This window comes from Mytilus edulis, chromosome 2 (genome assembly GCF_963676685.1).
Source record: "Mytilus edulis chromosome 2, xbMytEdul2.2, whole genome shotgun sequence".
Taxonomy (NCBI): domain Eukaryota; kingdom Metazoa; phylum Mollusca; class Bivalvia; order Mytilida; family Mytilidae; genus Mytilus; species Mytilus edulis.
This window is the reverse complement of record NC_092345.1, coordinates 2,858,883-2,872,302: the sequence shown is the minus strand read 5'-3', so window position 1 is coordinate 2,872,302 and position 13,420 is coordinate 2,858,883. Positions and strand designations below refer to the sequence as shown.

Here is a 13,420-nt window from a genome sequence, read left to right as displayed (position 1 = left end):
AGTTAATTTTTTCGGAATTCGTATTCTTTCAAAGTTACATCCTGTCTCATTTTAATTGAAACAAAATAAACAACAGAAGGGTACATTATCCTTTAAGTAATAAAGATACTTTTACTACAGATAGAGTTTTACTTTCATGATTTTAGCAAAATTTCAGTACTCTTATAGTTAATTTTTCGGACTTCGTCCTCTTTATAAGTTACATCCTGTCTCATTTTAAAAACAACCCTACTCCTTACCTAAAATAAAATCGTTTCAGGCTTCAATGAGTCGTTAGAAGCAAAATAATTTATGAGGAATTTCTTTCCACTGGAGGCTGCCATATTTAAATTATAACAGGTAAAATTGAACTCGGACAAATAATCCGGACTATAACCAAAGATTTTACAATTTATTTTTTTGTTATCTCATTTTAATGTTTACACTATATTGCATTGACTTTAACTTTCAACAAAAACGTAATTACAGTTCTAATCTACTAACTAATTCTCTTTTTTGGTAAAAGAAATATTCCAATATAAGATAGATTAAATGGAAAAAACATTACTTCATATTGCTAGTTGGAATATCAATGGGTACAAATCAAAAGATTTTATTAAGTTTGAAGACCCTGAGTTTGTTAGTCTGGTCTCTGAAAAGGATATATTCTGTCTAATGTAAACTCATTGTGATATGCAAAATTGCCTCAAAGTACCTGAATTTGACGTAAAATAAACTGTTGGATATGCCATTAATAAGGCCTAGCCACTCCAAGAAGTAGAAAGCGCTATTTAGATATAAAGGTATATGAAAAGGGGTAAAATTTCTTGAACATGAAACCAGTGTTTACATCTGGTTAAAATTAGATAAATATTTTTTTCGGAATATCAAGTCATATTTATATATGTTTCCTATATGACCCACCAGCGGAATCAATTTATAGTCGTCAATTAGATGCTGACATTCTTTCACTAAATGCGAAAAGATATATCTAAACACTCAAACGATGGGGATATTATATTGGCAGGGGACTTTAACGCCAGGACTGCAGATGAACCTGACCTAATTCAAGGCGATAGTTCAAATCTACCCTTTTTAATTCATACAGCCCTGAGTTAGATTTACCCTCTAGAAGTATTAAAGATAATATAGTTTCTTAAAGGGAAAAATATTTAATTCATTTACGTATTCAATATAAATTTAGAATTCTAAATGGTAGAACATTTTGAGATACTTTTGGACAGTACACCTCACATCAATAGTAATTCCGAATACATTTATGGACCCATTTCCCATGTTATTGTAAGACATAATAGTGTCCTGTGAAAATGTGTCCATGAGGACAGTTTTTCATAGAATTTTGGTATTTAATAATGTCCATTGCCATGGAATAGTGTCCCTCAAATGGACAAATTTTTACTGCAAAAGATATGAAATAGTGTTCACTCACAGGACAAATTTTCCTAGTAGTTGCTATTAAATTGTGTCCTTCAAGGGAAGTAATACAAAGATCATTAAAAAGTTTTATTATACTTGAATTTAAATAAAATATGAAGGATTGATGCGAAATTGATTAATATACAAATGTAAACAAACATATAATGGATGGAGGTGAATATAGAGAAATTAAAGTTCTAAGAAATTTCAAGCAAATGGTAATGACAATGAAAGAATAACAATAAGAAGGAAGTGTAAAATTAAATCTGGCAGGGGCGTAGCTACCCGGAGGCACGACAGCACGTGCATCCACTTCGTTTTCACAAAAAAAAAAAAAAAAAAGCAGAAGAGAGAGAGATGAGTTTGTCAATCGGAATCGGAGACTGTTGGTGTCTTTCCCGTCTATCCCGGATATTTGTTTGACAACCTAGTTACAAGTGTTGATGAAGCTGTTCATTCAGAAAAAGATCGTAGCTCCGAAGTTGCGTGCACATTGATTCGGCATGCAAAAAAAAGAAATGGCAAAATAAAAAAAAAAATGAATGTTAAAGGAAACACCTATGTTGTCACTTTTTTTAATTGATGAAATATCATTAAATAACGACATTTGGTTTCAAAATATTTTTTTTTTTGAGATTATGACAAAATCGGAAGGTTACTTGTATCTTCTACAAGATTTTTACTTTGAATTTGTAATACTCAGTCTAATATATGTAGTTTTGGAGCACATTTTACAGTGTACAGTTCATCAGTTTGGAATGAGATGTACCAATCGGCATTAGAATTATCAGATCCCTTCGATATCGTTGAACTGAAATATGCCGAGGCGATGTGGTTGACAGACAACCGGAGCCAATCACCCTGCAACCACGCCAAAACAGTATTGGAAAGTCTCATTATTTTTTGCGTTCATAGACCATATGATAAGGCAACTGGAGTCGCTTCAAGTTATCAGAAAATCGCTTCTTTGTGCTGTATCTGCTTCATCGTGTTGTAGGAAATATCCGGCACAAACGAACAAATCTCAATATATCTCAATGTCTGAAACATACGAAACTGACCTAGCATGTAATTTTGACGAATTCAATTTCTGTATCACAAATGTGTTGTGTATGTATTACTATATTCAGAAGATTTATTAATAGTTTTACATTCATAAATTTTTATCTACATATAGCTCATCTTTTAACCGTCCTATGACCGAAAACCGAAAAAAAAGAAATTCTGCATAATAGGGTCCCAAATTTTTTTCGCCTCGCTCCGCTCGGCGGTAGTTGCTTCCACATCGTTTCTTTCTAGCTACGCCCCTGTCTGGAGAACTATAGAAAGACTATATTTTTTATGTCAGAAAAGAAGGCAATTGAAAATAAATAATGTCCATTGCCATGAAATATTGTCTCCTAAGTAGATAGCATTTTACAGCAACAGTTATGAAATATGGTCCATCTACAGAACACATTTTTGTAGTGAATGTTATTAAATTGTGTCCCCCAAGGAAAATAATACTGTACAGCATATGTACATATGCTACTTATTTGAGTTTGAATTATACATGTATATAATTATATTAAAAGATATAAATATGAAGATGAATTGGTATGAGTGGCAATGAATCAACTCTTTGTCGAAATAACAATTAATTAAAGTTCGTAATTCAAAGTTAAAATGTGTCCAGTAATAACAAGGCAATGGATATCATTTAATACTTTAATCATATCAAAAAATGCCCTGGCGGACAAAATGCCCTGTGAAAAAAATGTCCCCCCTGGACATTATTATGGTAGTGAATAATGTCCATGTTCATGGACACTTTTTCATACATGAGGACAAAGTTTCATACGAAATTGTGTCCAGGACACATTTAAATAAGTGAATATTGTCCATGGGACAATATTTACTATGAAAATGTGTCCAGTGGACATTTTTTCATGGGGGACATTATTAAATCCTACATTATAACAGGAGATCTTAACATCGTTCAAGACCGAGAGTTTTAAACGTTTAAAAAATCATTCCTCAGTAAAGAACCTAAATACCGTCCCCCGTCAATTATTAATTGGAATGAGTGTCGTAATATCATCCATGACTCACTCAGTACTTGCTGTTTGAAATGGATAAAACGGGAAAAAGCTGACAAAAAAATCTTTGAACTCTTTTTTTTTTAATTCAGTAATGAACATAGTTGATATACGTATTCAATATTTTAAAGAACATTTTACTCTTATAATAACCACAATAAACCTATTTCGCGTATCAAACATCAACTAAAAGAACTAGCCAAGGAATTTGTTTTTGTCCCGGCCGATAAAGCTGCTAATAATATTATAATTGTTTGACGTAAATTTACATTGAGGTTCTACAAAAATAAATCACTAATTCACCAACATTCCAACTGACTCCATTTTCAGAAAACGACATCTGTATCAAACATAAACTTTTAGCTACCGCTTATATACAAGCAGAACCAAAAACAATGAAAGTCCCAACTATGTATTGGCTTCCGAAGCTACACAAAACACCTTACAAATATAGATTTATTTCGTCTTCAAGCCATTGTTCCACTACTAAATTATCTATTCTTCTTACCAGTACACTTGGTACAATCAAAAACCTGATAAAATAAATTGTTCAAATAAGGTCTTCGAAAATAGTGGAATTAATTACTTTTGGAGTGTCAAAACTCGTTGGAAGTACTTGATAAATTGCATGCTTATATTGGTGATTTTTAATCTGTTCACAGTTTTGATTTTTCTACTCTATATACCACATTGCCTCACATTCTCATTAAGAAAAAAATAACACACCTAATTAAATAGACATTTAAAAAGTCAGAATGTGAATATATATATGTTTAAAGTCTTTTATGCTATTTTTCAGTAGCAGTAAACAAAAAGACTATGTCAATTGGACATGCTTTGATACTATATCTGCCCTTTAATTTTTACTAGATAAATGTTTTGTTCGCTTTAGAGATTCCGTATATATCGCCAGGTTATCGGAATTCCAATGGGGACTAACTGTGCACCACTTATTGCGGACCTGTTTTTGTATTGCTATGAGTTACAATTTATGACAAAAATCAGCAAAGACCCATCAAAACAACATCTGATACACAAGTTTAATAATACTGTTAGATATTTGGATGATATTTTGGCTCTGAATAATGACGACTTCAGTATGTATACTAAAGAAATTTATCCTGTTGAACTTACTTTAAATAAAGCTTATACTGCCCTTTCCTCGATCTTGATATCTATATGTCATTAACGGAAAGCTGAATACTAAAATTTATAATAAAAGAGATGATTTCTCATTTCCTATCGTTAATTATCCATTTTTAGATGGTGATGTTCCCTTGTCACCATCTTACGGTGTTTATATATCTCAACTTGTACGATTCGCTCGTGTTTGTAACAATGTTTTAGATTTTAACGAGAGTAATTTATGTATTACTGAAAAATTATTACACCAGGGATTTCGATATCACAAACTAGTCAAAACATTAACTAAATTTTATCATCGGTATAAGGACATCATTCGTAAATATAGCTCAACATGCAGACTTCTTATACGTTCAGGTATTTCACATCCAATATTTTATGGAAATATTCTTTATAAAGCACAAAAATGTTAGCATTCACATCAAAAGCTAACAAAACCTTTAAATAGACGTATTAGGAAGGGATATAGTTAAGATACTGTTGTCAGGTCATTAAAGATTGCATATTTTGGCGTTAATATTGATTCACTTATAGGGTCTTTGCATCGGAACTAAACCCATTTATTTAAAAACCAGTTGTTGGCATGACACGGGTTATGTTCTTCTCATATACATTATGAGGATATGATACTAAACCCCTCACGGGAAGGGTTGTGCCTGATATTTATATGATGAAGACATAATCTTTCAATCAGTTTAATTGAAGTCTGGAGCTGGCATGTCAGTTAACTGCTAGTTGTCTGATGTTATGTATGTATTATGGTCATTTTGTTTATTTTCTTTGGTTACATCTTCTGACATCAGACTCGGACTTCTCTTGAACTGAATTTTAATGTGCGTATTGTTATGCGTTTACTTTAATTTCTGCATTGGCTAGAGGTATAGGGGGAGGGTTGAGATCTCATAAACAAGTTTAATTAACCCCGCCGCATTTTTGAACCTGTCCCAAGTCAGGAGCCTCTGGCCTTTGTTAGTCTTGTAATATTTTAATTTTAGTTTCTTGTGTACAATTTGGAGTTTAGTATGGCGTTCATTATCACTCAACTAGAATATATATTTGTTTAGGGGCCAGCTGAAGGACGCCTCCAGGTGCGGGAATTTCGAGCTGCATTGAAGACCTGTTGGTGACCTTCTGTTGTTGTCTTCTGTATGGTTGGGTTGTTGTCTCTTTGACACATTCCCCATTTCCATTCTCAATTTTATTAGAACTTATCGATTATTCAAACCAAATTTTAATTTTGAGCCATACTTATTGAAATAACCATATATTCAAAGGTGTGTTTTAACAAGATTTAGAATTGGAGCTCACAAACTTGAAATAGAAAAAGGTCGTTACTTTAATATTAAACTAGAAAATAGAATATGCAAACTCTGTGATGAGGAAATAGAAGATGAGATGCATTTTCTTTTTACATGTAAAACTTTGGATAATGTTAGAAATCCCTTTCTTAGCAAAATATATAGTAAAAATAAAAATATTTCAAAACTTGATAACAAATCTCTTTTTATTTGGCTAATGGGAAATGAAGATAAAACATTTTGATAATAGTTTGTCAATTATTAGAGGTTTTAAATATAAACAGGAATACAATATTAAATAAGATTTCTCTATATAAAGATATAGAATGATATGTATGATCATATATGCATTAACATTAGTGATTTCTTTTAAATTATTAGTATACTATGAGGTGTGCTGTCCAATAAAGGGACCAGAGTAACAGACAATGGGTCATATTATATTATATATTTTTGTTATTACAAATTGCTTACTACATTTGCTTTAATATTTTATATTAATCAATTAAATCAAAATCAATCATATTATGTACTTTGTTTAACCTATTACTTTTAATTTACTTTACATTATGGTTGAAAATTATAATGTAATTATTCTGCACATTTTGGGCGCCGTGATTGGCAAACAAAATATTTGTTTTTTGTTTGTTTGTTTGTAAAATTATGTTAAACATCAGGAAAAATATTTAAATTTCATAAAGCCAAAACTTAAGAAGGAATATCTGAACAATCGTATTAAAGAGTTGGTGGCAAGAGTAGATTTGATGTCAAGGAGTTTTATCTAAAAAAAACAACGTTTTCTTTTCAATCGTAACACTCAAGTTGTATTAACTCACAGTCTGACGATTAATCATGATAAGGATCTGATTAAAATATCTTAATTCAAGCCGGCAAAATAGCCTTTTTATATAGAAACGACTATTTTACAGGCATTTATATAAACACTATATTATAAACCATGAGTGAAAAAATAAAATTGACAAAGACATGAAATGGGGAATCGGTTTCAAAGAGACAACAACCCGACTAAAGAGCATTGCAAACAACAGAAGTCAACCAATGGGTCTTCAACACAGCGAGAAAATCCGCAACCGACCGAAGGCGTGAAAGAATAATACAAGACAATGAAGAACACACAATTCCTAGATGTTGACAATCTTTGTACTTATAGACAAGTCTCAGACCAAGTTCCAGTCTTTATCCGAAACAGGCAACATATCCACTAGCTCCATATCTTACACAAATGTTTCTCTGTCCTATATTTTCTCCCATTTATTTGTATTGTAATCCTGTCATGTAATGTTGTCATTTTAATGTTATATTTAACATTGTCATTAAAGCGGGAGGTTTGGCATGCCACAAAACCAGATTTAACCCACCATTTTTTTTCTTAAAATGTCCTGTACCAAGTCAGGAAAATGACCATTGTTATATTATTGTTCGTTTCTGTGTGTGTTACATTTTAATGTTGTGTTTCTGTTGTGTCATAGTTTTCCTCTTATACTTGATGCGTTTCCCTCAGTTCAGTAGTTTGTAACCCGGATTTGTTTTCTCTCTCAATTGATTTATGAATTTCGAACAGCGGTCTACTACTGTTGCCTTTATTAAGGTATCCATATACTATGTTAAGGTACCGGATGAATGGCACAACACAAACCTTGTTACTTATAAAGATAACACACTGCGGAGTAAGGGAAACTACCTTAGTAAGCTTGATAACAGACTTATTGAGCACAGTCAATACACTAGAGGAACATACATCTACACCATTCATGTTTTATCTACACTGCCATAAGACTGTCTTAGGATCACACCTTTTTCCTAGCGTATATTATAAAACTGATTTTCTAAACTTTGCCTCTCTATGTTGTTTGCAGATGTCAATCTTAAAATTACAATGCTTGAGCTAGCGTTTATACAAACAAAGCAAGCAAGCCGATCTAAGTCTTTCTCTACAAAAAATTAGCTCAGATAATCTGCCAAATTAAGCAATGACATCTGCAGATGCCAGATTGATTGCAAGCGAAAGCCTGTCTTCCTAAATAATTAAACTGAGACTGATGATGTGACAACCCAAATAGACCACTTTCCCCCTGAAGAATGGGAACGCAGGTGGCAGATGTATTTTTAATCTAGAAAATGCAACGCCATCAGACTGCAACCCCTAGTATATAAACCAGAATCTGTTGAATGAGTGCCAACGAGACAACTTTCCATCCAAGTCACAACGCACAAAAAGTTAACAATACTTATAGATCAAAGTACGATCTTCAACACAAAGCATTGGCTTACACGAAAAACAAGCTATAAAGGGCACTAACATGACTAGTGTTAAAGAATTCAAACAATAAAACAACGGTCTAATTTATATAAAAAACGAGAAACACATATGAACGACATCAACAAACGACACTCACTAAACAACAGGCTCCTGACATAGAACAAATGCATAACACTGCAGAGGGTTTGAACTATTTTGTTGGTGCCAAAATCTCCCTGAGCTGGGAAATGGTGCAACAACACAACACAAAATTGAAATTTACAAAACCAAAAAACGATAAAAAATATGAAAAGTAGCAATAACCAAATATGAGAAACAGCAATACACAACAGTCACTGAATTACAGGTTCCTGACTTAGGACAGGCACATATAGAATGTGGTGAGGTTAAGCGTTCTAATAGGTGCCAACCTTCACCCTGACCTGAGAAGTAATGTACAACATAAAAATGTACACTATAAAATATCAATTGAAATGGCTTAACACTATCAAAAGAATTTAAACAAAAAAGTAATGTACAACATAAAAATGTACACTATAAAATATCAATTGAAATGGCTTAACACTATCAAAAGAATTTAAACAAAAACAAGTTAACTGAAGGAATACGTTTGATCTATGACACAATAAAACTCAATATCAAAACGAAGGTGCCTATATAACAAATACTTTCTCCGCAAAGACGCCGACACAGACTACTACGTATTGATCAGATCATTTGTCGAGTATGCTGCTATAGTCCGACACACTTCAAACCACTTTGAACAAGAACAGGTCAGAGCGGCTCCCTTTGTTCACAACCACTACACCGGTATTTATAATCATGGCAGGAATTACCGTAAATATGAGTATAGCTGAAAAACCCAAAATCATGTTGCTATCACAGATTAAATATCATTGTTAAAACAGATATACCAAATTTGGCACAACTTTTTAGCCGAATTTGGCACAACTTTTTAGCCGAATTTGGCACAACTTTTTGGAATTTTGGGTTCTCAATGATCTTCAACTTTATACTTGTTTGGCTTTATAACTATTTTGATCTGAGCGTCACTGATGAGTCTTATGTAGACGAAACGCTCGTCTGGCGTATTAAATTATAATCCTCAGACTGGTACCTTTGATAACTTTATACTATAGGAATAAGACGTATCCGATTCGGAGAACTGTTGTACAAATCAAAGAATATGACAGATGTTTCCCATTCGTTCCGTTAGTTGGTATAGTTCTAACGTTTGATTTTGTCAGCTGTTATGGACCCTCCCCCTTTTTGAATTTACTGTTATGTTAATTTTGTTTTAGACCGTTATGACAGCTGATGATACGAAGGGATGCATTGAACTTGCCGTCTTTAAACATGGCTAAATGAATCTTGAGGGTGCAGCTGGTATAGTTTAACTTTAAGATTAATCTATAGTGTAACTTATTTTTAGCAAGAAAAGACATAAAGTAAGAGAAAATGATAATTAATGTTGTATTAAAATGTGATTTGTCAATCTTGACGTTCACGCCTAGATCTTTAACATTTGTCAGCTGCATACTACTACATTAAACATTTATTAGGCAGCTTAAAGTTGAAAACAAATTGATAATTCCTCGTTGCATTACAGTTAATTCCACGAGACACGTGTATGTCTTTGAAGAAAAGCATAACACATCTTGATAATTTAACAAACACCATAAAAGTGCAAATAAAGACAACAGTAGTATACCGGTGTTCAAAAGTCATAGTTTGATTAAGAGAAAACCAATCCGGGTTATAAACTAAAACCGAGAGAAACAAAGGAACAACCGGAATACTGCATGAGGTCAAGATGAGGTGTTTGTGGATCAAAACACTGCAGTGTTAAGAATTCAACAGGAAAAGTTTTCCAAACTTTTATGGCACTTTATCTTAAAAATCATTCAATGTGTTTTTGGAAAGAACAAATAAAAATATGAAAAAAAAATGCATAAACAATTGCAATGCCCATGACTTTAATTGTTATTTTCTTTTTTTTTTTTAGAGATAATGTTATGCAATTTCCCCAATTAATTTGCTTTATCATTGTGTTATTGTGCTATGGTAAATTTTTGTATTTTTGTCTTTCATTTTTATGCCCGGGTTATGGGCATTACGTTTTTTGGTCTGTGCGTCTGCTGTTCGGCCGTCTGTTCCGCTTCAGGTTAAAGTTTTTGGTCAAGGTATTTTTTTAAGTCAAATCAACTTGAAACTTAGTACACATGTTACCTATGACATGATCTTTCTAATTTTAATGCCAAGTTGGAGATTTAACCCTAATTTCAAGGTCCACTGAACATAGAATATGATAGTGCGAGTGAGGCAGCCGTGTACTATGGATACATTCGAGTTGCTTATGTTCTTGTTCTATATGGATTTTTGTGGGTTTTTTTTACATATTTGTTTCTTTTTATTGTGATTAAGATTCATTTGTATACCGCTGTTCGAAATTCATCAATCGATTGAGAAAAAAACAAATCCTGGTTACAAACTAAAACTGAGGGAAACGCATTAAATATGAGAGGAGAACTACGACACAACAGAAACACAACATTAAAATGTAACACACACAGAAACGAACTATAATATAACATTGGCCCTAACAATAGACAGATTATTGTTCAGTGGTCATTGATAACGGCACATTTTAGATAAGATTAACTTCTACGTTATTTGGTCTATGATAGAGAGTTGTCTTACCACATTAACGTATGTTTAAATGCTTTAAAAGTGAACCGTGCTGACTAACTATTGCCGATCCGGACAATTCACTTCTAACTTAGAACTTTTGTACTTACATAGATAAAGGCAATAGTAGTGTACCGCTGTTCAATTGTCATAAATTGATTTAACTGAAACAAATCCGGGTCACAAACCAAACTATATGGAAACACATCAACTAAAAGAGGAAAATAAACCAAACAGAAACACTTAACTGCTACAAAAACAAACGCCAACATACACAAAAAACGGACTGTTTGATAAAACTGCAAGATTCCTGACTTAATTCAGGACTTTTGAAGATAAAATGGTTAGTTTTATGACTGGCCAACCCTCCCGCTGATATGGCAATGTTAAAAATATCGTTATTTTCTGTTATGGTACCGCTAATAATTGTAAGAATCATTCGAACCCTTATTTTTGAAATGTAAAGTTTCCATCTTATTTTACTTCTTGATAACATTTGACTGCCATGTTTTTTTTTTATGGAATTCACTGAACTTAAATAGATACATTAAAATGTATTATTGATAAGGGACTTTATGGAGTTCGGAATGTTAAAATTCTTTTTGATTGAGGAGTTTTATATAGTCGCTTTTAATTTTTTTCTATCAAACAGGAATCGAAATTCAAACACAATGAAGGTAAATCACAAGAAAAAACAAAACATTTATGTAACAGCGTCTTCTGCTGTTCGTGCATGACCAGTCATGCGAATCAGCAGACAGTCAAAACGTCACAATCGGGAATATGACACAATTGGTAAGTCTACACACTTTTTGTTGTCTAAAGTTCTAAAATAGGGAAATATGAATAGCAAACTTTTCTACTCATATGACACCCGTCGCATTGACAAGAGGTGAAGTTTGCTAACGGGTTAACGTCAGTAATCATCAATTATTGTATAACGACGTGGATCCCAATAATTATGACAACGATACAATTATTTCATAATGATATACTGTTTTGCGCTTGGAAATGTTAATTTTGAGATGTAAGCTTAATAAATAAGAATAAAAATGATCATTCCTGAAAAATTTATGTGACATTTGTATCCCAAAAGCAGCTCAACTATCTTTTAACAAATATGATACAGAGTGACATATTGCTTTTTTATGACTGAAATAATTTGGTGTTTCATACTTTGTTTTGTATATACTTCTATTGTACTTTTAGTCAATGACTTGGCGAAAGTTTACATCTACAAGCGGATCTTGTTTTCGTAGTGTTTCATTGACCCGAACCAGAAGTAGGTAGTCATAAAATGTCATTGTTTTTACACAAAGTATATTTGCTACGAACAATTACAGATGTCTTTTTTATTCTTTTTTTGTAATTATTTTATTTTTGATGATGAAACATGTGAAATTACATACTACAGTATTCGATACACATTTTAAAAATAAAGTAATACTTGATAAATCAATTAAGTCATATGGATATAATAAGATATAGATATAAATATTACAAAAAGATTTTGTTAATTAATCAAATAAATTAAATAAAAGCTGCTTCTAACAAATGCCATTTCTGATCCATTTTTACTTTTTGTACAGGGGTTAAGAAACATACAGAGTATTTTTCTATATTAATCCAATATTTTAAATATTCTACCCCACCACATTTTGTGGGGGATATGTTCTTACATCTACATTTGTATATATAATATTTGAAATACAACAAAATATTGTTAACTATTTTACTGTTGACAAAATCCTCAGACACACCTAAAATGACTTCTTTTGCACTGAAAGGCAGGAGAATGCCATAATTTTTAATCCAATCTATAACGGATAGCCAGAAGTTTTGTGATACATTACATTCCCAAAAAATGTGAAAAATATTTTCTTTAATTTCTGAACAAAAAGTACAAAGTTCAGTTTCTTTTAATTTACATTTCAATAAAAATGAATTACATGGTAGAATCCTATGAACAATCTTAAATTGGAAGTTTTGCAAAAAAGAGTTTCTGGTTATGATGAAGGGCATGGAATAAATAGCATTCCAATCCTCAATCTGCATATTTAAATCTCTATCCCATTTTTCACGGGAAGATAAAGATAACACTTTATTATCCTCCAAAAATAATGTATAGAAAAATTTACAAGATTTTGGTTCCTTTTTAACTTTATCTATTAATTTATTTTCAATATTTTCCAGTTTTGAACTACCTTCTATTATACTTTTCCATCTCTTTGGAATCGCACTTAAAATACTATAAAATTCTACAAAATTAGTATTGATATCATACTTTTTTTTAAATTCATCATATGAGAATAATGTTTTATTATCTGACATAAGATCATTAATGAAGAATATACCATTTTCAACATATTTGAACCTCAAAATCATCTTGCCATCTATTTTGATGTTTGGATTCAGCCATATGGACTGGGTCAAAATTTCAGTATTGTTTTCAGCTTTAAGCTTATTTTTTAACTTGGAAAAATTTACCAGGATATCATGCCAAAATGGATTAACCT

At 32.0% G+C, this 13,420-nt stretch overlaps 1 protein-coding gene across 8 annotated transcripts in view; it reads right to left on the bottom strand.

Moving 5' to 3' along the window:
* The window catches only part of LOC139511239 (BTB/POZ domain-containing protein 8-like), a 41,515-nt gene extending 40,030 nt beyond the window's left edge, over window positions 1-1,485 (bottom strand). For 2 of the 8 annotated variants that reach the window (XM_071297832.1, XM_071297828.1), the window contains exon 1: window positions 240-349. The gene's annotated coding sequence lies outside the window, so the exon portion shown is untranslated. Of the gene's footprint in view, window positions 1-239; window positions 350-1,429 lie in introns of those variants that run through there. The other 6 variants (XM_071297833.1, XM_071297830.1, XM_071297831.1 and 3 more) reach the window with 6 other exon arrangements.
* Window positions 1,486-13,420: the final 11,935 nt, after the last annotated feature.